At 39.1% G+C, this 6,000-nt stretch overlaps 1 protein-coding gene across 1 annotated transcript in view; it reads right to left on the bottom strand.

Annotated features, from left to right (window-relative positions):
* TSPEAR (thrombospondin type laminin G domain and EAR repeats) overlaps window positions 1-6,000 on the bottom strand; it is a 52,923-nt gene that overhangs the window by 34,121 nt on the left and 12,802 nt on the right. The gene's annotated exons all lie outside the window — the stretch shown is intronic.

The following is a 6,000-nucleotide window of genomic DNA, read 5'->3' as shown; positions in this document are numbered from 1 at the left end:
AAAAAAAAAAAAAAAAAAGAAAAAAAAGTCAATCAAGAATCCTCTATCCAACAAAGCTATGTTTACAAATGAGTCCGAATACATTCCCAGATAAATAAAAACTGAGGGAATTTGATGCTGGCAGTCCCACCTTATAAGACACACTGTCGGGAGTCCCTTGGGTTGGGAATTCTGATCCACAGGAGGACTCGGAGCTCGCCAGTCAGGGAGGTCATGTGATTACAATAGACAGGGTGGCCCCGAGCTTTCCTCCTTTACTGAGTCTCCTGTGGTTTGCTTTTCCGACTAAAGCAGCTGCCTGCAGCAGGACGCCCAGACTGCATTGAAGGGTCTGGGGCGTGAGGTGATGTATTCGACAACACAAAAGAGGCAGGTGGGAGCAAAGCTGCAGTGGGCAGAGGAAATGACTGCAGAGGGCACCTTGGATCACAGGAAAGTGTCAAGGGAACAAGAGATGATCAAAAGCCTAGGAGAACCAAAGCTGAAAATACAACACTTGCTTTCCTGTCTTCTCTCAGCTTCTTAGAAGTCGTAAAAGCATATTAGGTAATAATTATAACAATATATCGAGAGGTTTTTAACATTGACAGGTGGAGTGTATGTAACAGCAAGACCACAAAGGGACAAGAAGGGATGGAGCTCTGTATGAAAAGGAGCCTGTTTTTACATCACTGGAATTGACTAATGGAAGTCGGAAGCTAATTCTGCCATGTTAAAATAAACATGGAAGCTCCAGAGCAAAACTAGGAAAAACTAAAAAAAATAGTGAAAAATCATTAAAGAAATAAAAACACTGCATGAAAAAAATATTTGCTAAGCGCAAAAGAGCACACCAAAGAAGAACAAGAGGAACACACACATAAGAGACACAAGACACAGAGGAAACAAGACAGTGACGTGGCCGACAAGATCTAGCCACAGCCCATTCGCACCACTGACGGTGACGTGTTACGGAAAATCACTGCATGTGCTGGGTTAGCAAATAATAACCGTCACTCCTAGGGGAACTAGAGTTAGCTTCCTGTGGGCCCTGGTCCCATTTTTGTCAACTGATCAATGTGTGTGCCTGGGAAAAATGCAGTGTCATTCTTCACTCACGTGTAATGCTTCTGACACCAGGTATGTGGGTTTTTTCATGGACCAGCTCTCTAACACCTTCTGGGTGTCCCACAGTTCAGTTCCATTCTGACACTGGTGCAGAACCCCAGGTTAAGAGCTCAGACTCATGAGACTACCCCCACTTCAGATGCCAACAGTAGATGCCCAGTTACTCATAACCTGTGATTAGGCTACAAGGAAGAGGTTCCTATGATCTCCTCCTTGGGTTCAACACTTTGCTAGAGGAGCTCACAAAACCCTAGAAAAGAACTGACTTCCTACTGCTGACTTATTGCAAGGGATATTTTTAGAGACAAACAGCCACATGGAAGGATAGAGAGGGCGAGGTCTGCAGGGGTCCTGAGTGAAGGAGCTTCTCTCCCTGTGGAACTGGGCTGTGCCACCCTCTTGGCACGTGGACACATTCAGCAAACTGGAAGTTCTCAGAATTCCATACATTTGGGATTTTTATGGAGGCTTCATCATGCACACATGATTGATTATTAACTCAATTTCTAGTTCCTCTCCTCTTTCCTGAGGTTGGGGATGGGACTGAAAGCACCAAGCTTCTAATCAAAGCTTTGTCTTTCTGGTGAGTAGCCCCATCCTGAAGCCAACTAAGAATCACTTCATTATAGCAAAAATCATTCCAACCACCCAGGAAATTCCAAGGGATTTAGGAGCTCAGTTTCAGAAACTGGGGTTGAAGACCAAATATTAGCAAGAATGAGGGATATATATATATATATATATATATATATAATCATTTCACAATGAACACTTATTATTTGTTGCTGACTCTTTAACACTGAAGTCACTCCCAATAGCAATATAGCACACCCCTGAAAGAAGCTTATCTAACACAAGCATTTTCCCTGTGAGGCACATCACAGCCTTCTTGTACTTAGGAGGCCACTTCAAACTGTGACCTCACCAATAAGAAGCACAAGAGCCTGGAGAACATGGCTTAAATAGGCAGCACAGGGTACTAGTTTGCAGCATGAGCTGAAGCAAGAGGCGGAGTTGTTTGACCTCAGCTGGAAACATGCATGTGGGGACACCCAATGTTTTGGTGACCTGTGCATGTCCATGAATGACTGTGAAGGCACCATGAGTATTGACTTTGAGGTTACAAATCAATGTTAGTGAGTAGGTGAAGTTGCAATTGCAAAAAGCCATGAATAATGAGGATCAACTATATATCAATAATAACATTAATTGTGAATTAACTCATACAATCAAAGGGAAGATTGTTAGGATAAAATTGAGATTGAACCATACACTCATTACAGGAGACACACTTAAGAGTAAAAGATACAGCTAGATTGAAAGCAAAAGGATAGAAAAAGATATATCATGGAAACAGCAGCCGTAAGAAAATAATCATGTTTTACTAACATCAGATAAAGTGGATGTAAAACAAAAATTGTTACTAGACACAAAGACATTTTTAATGATAAAAAGGTCAATCCATGGAGAATATATAATAATTGTAAACATATATGCAAATAATAACACTGAAATACACAAAGCAAAAGCTGACAGACATAAAGGAAAAAAATAGACAATAATAGTAGTTAAAGACCTCACTATCCCAATTTCAACAATGGATAGAACAACTGAAGAGAAGATCAACAAGGACACAAAGAATAGCACGATAAACCAGCAAGACCTAACAGATCTGTCAGATACCTCGGCCAACAACAGCAGAATATCCTTCTTCAGAAATGCACATGGCACATCCTCTAGGATAGAACATAGGTTATGCCATAAAACAAACCCCAATACATTAAAATGGATAGAACACAATGGAGTGAAATTAGAATTTAGTAACAGAAAAAAATTGGGGGGATTCATAAATTAAACAGCACACTCCTGAATAACTAAAAGGTCAAAGAAGAATCAAAAGGGGGATCATAAGATACTTTTAAATGAAAGTAAAGAACAAAATACCAGAACTTACAGGAGGCAATTAAAACCCTTCTTAGAGATTTATAGCTAATAAGTACATATATTAAGAAAGATTTATAGCTAATAAGTACATATATTAAGAAAGGAGAAAGGTCTCAAATAAATAACCTAAACTTCTACTTTAAGACACAGCAGACAAGCAGAAGGAAGGAAATAATAAGAGTAGGGCATAAATAAGTAAAATAGAGAATAGAAAAATAATAAAGAAAAATCAATAAAACAGTCTCTTCAAAAAGATTGAAAAATTGACAACACTTTAGCTACACTGATCATAGAAAAGAGAAGAAGAGAGGGAGAAAGCTCAAATGATGAGAATCAGAAATGAAGGGGTCACTGCTGTCAGCCTTACAGAAATAAAAAGAATTACAGAGAATTACTATGAACAACTGTATGCCAATAACTAATATAAATTAGATAAAATGAATAAATACTTAGGAACAAGATAACTGCAAAACTAGTGCTCTGAAAGCCATAGAACATCATTTTTATTTTGTTAAAGAAAATCTAAATCAGTGGGAAAACATCCCTGTTCCAGGATGAGAAAAGCTGACACTGTGAGTATGGCAGTATTATTCCCCCATTTATGTATTTATGTAGTCCCTTATCAGAATCCAAGCTGACTTCTTATTGCAAATTGACAAACTGATGATCAAATTCATATGGAATTACAAGGAATGCAGAATAAACCAAAGCAATCTTGAATAAGAACAAGTTTGGAAGACTCACATTTCCCAATTTCAAAATTTACTACAAAGCTATAGTCATCAAGATGATGTGGTACTGGCATAAGAATAGACAGTATTGGTATCTATTCATTTATCAGTGCAATACAATTGAGAATCAAGAAATAAACTCATATATCTATAGTCAATTGATTTCAACAAGGGATTAAGGCCACTCAAAAGGGAAAGTATAGTGTCTCTTCAACAAAAAGTGCTGGGACCACTAGACATGAACATGCAAAAGAAGGAAGTGGACTCTACTTCTCAACATGTACAAAAATTAACTCAAATGGACCAAACACCAAAATAAAATCACTAAAGCTATAAAACTCTTAGAAATGAACACTGGGGTAGATTTTCATGACCTCAGATTTGGCAATGGGTTCTAAGATATGACACTAAAAGTATAAGTAAGAAAAGAAAAAAAAAGATAAATCTGACTTCATCAAAACTAAAAGGTTTTCTGCTTCAAAGGACACTGCCACAATGAAAAGACAACCTACAGAATGGGAGAAAAATATTTGCAAATCACATACGTGATAAGGGACTTCTATTTAAAATACATAGAAAATTTATAACTCCACAATAAAAAAGGAAATAATCCAATTAAAGCTGGGCAAAGAACTTGAATAGATATTTCTCCAAGTAGATAAGACAAACAGCCAATACACAGGAAAAAACACACAACATCACTATTCATCAGGGAATGCAAATCAAGGCCCCAGTGAGATGCCACTTGTTGCTCATGAAGATGGCTACAATAAAAAAAATCAGGTCATAAGAAGTGTTGACAAGATGTGGAGAAATTGCAAGATGGTGCAGCTACCTAGGCAGACAGTCTAGCAGGTCCTAAAAAGTTAAGCATAGGGGATCATCTGGGTGGCTCAGTCAGCTAAGCATCCGACTCTTTTTTTTTTTTAAGATTTTATTTATTTACTTGACAGAGAGAGATCACAAGTAGACAGAGAGGCAGGCAGAGAGAGAAAGGGAAGCAGGCTCCCTGCTGAACAGAGAAACTGATGCGGGACTCGATCCCAGGACCCTGAGATCATGACCTGAGCCAAAGGCAGCGGCTTAACCCACTGAGCCACCCAGGCACCCAGCATCCGACTCTTGATTTCAGTTCAGGTCATGCTCACAGGGTTGTGAGATTGAGCCTCATGTTGGGCTCTGTGCTGGGCATGGAGCCCGCTTAAGATTCTCTCTCCCTTTCTCTCTGCCTCCTGCTTAAAAAAGGCTGATCCTACAGTTACCATACAACCCAGCAATTCCAAACCTAAGTATATACCCAAGAGAATTAAAAAATATATGTCCATAACAAATCGTGTACATGAATGTTTATAGCAGCACTATTCATTGTACCCAAAGGGTAGAAATGACCCAAACATCCATCAACTGATGAATGGATGAGCAAACTGTGGTATGTCCATACAGCTGAACGTTATTTAGCCATGGAAAGGAGTGAAGTGCTGATGAGCACTTTCACATGGATGAACCTTGAAGACATATTACACAAAAGAAACCAGGAGCAAGACCATATATTTGTGAATGTATTCCATTTATATTAAATGTCAAGAGTAGGCAAACAAATAGGACAGAAAGTAAACTAGTTGTTGCTGGTAGGGGTGGGATAGTTGAAGGGTGCAGGGCTTTAGCTCAAAGTGATGGCAAATTGCAAACTCCCCACAATGAGGGCTGCACAGAAGCTGGATACCCCAAACATCACTTAATTGCACACTTCAAATAGGGAAGTGTGTGGTACGTTAATTGCAGCTCAACCAAGCTGTTAAAAAATCACTGAGTGCTGCCTACAAGTGATCCACTGTAGACATAAAAACACCTGCAGAAAGTGAAGGGATGGAGAAACATCCATCATGCAAATGGACATCAAAAGAAAGTAGAGTATCAATACTTAGGTGGGACAGGATAGGCTTTAAAACAAAGACTGCAACAAGAGATGAAGGACACTGTCATAAGAAAGGGGATGTTCCATCAAGAAGATCTAGCAACTGTAAATATTTATCCCCTAAATTGGGAGCATCCAAATATAAACAACAATTAATAATAAACATAGGAGAGACCAGTCAAGATGGTAGAGGAGTAGGAGACTGAGATGACATCAGGTCGCAGCAGTCCAGCTAGATAGCTATCAAACCATTCCAAACACCTACAAACCCAAAAGGAGATCGAAGAGAAGAAGAGCAGCAAT

This window comes from Lontra canadensis, unplaced genomic scaffold, assembly GCF_010015895.1.
Source record: "Lontra canadensis isolate GAN:19392208 unplaced genomic scaffold, GSC_riverotter_1.0 scaffold29, whole genome shotgun sequence".
Taxonomy (NCBI): Eukaryota; Metazoa; Chordata; class Mammalia; order Carnivora; family Mustelidae; genus Lontra; species Lontra canadensis.
Note: the sequence above shows the minus strand (reverse complement) of the source record. Positions and strands in the feature narration are given on the sequence as shown.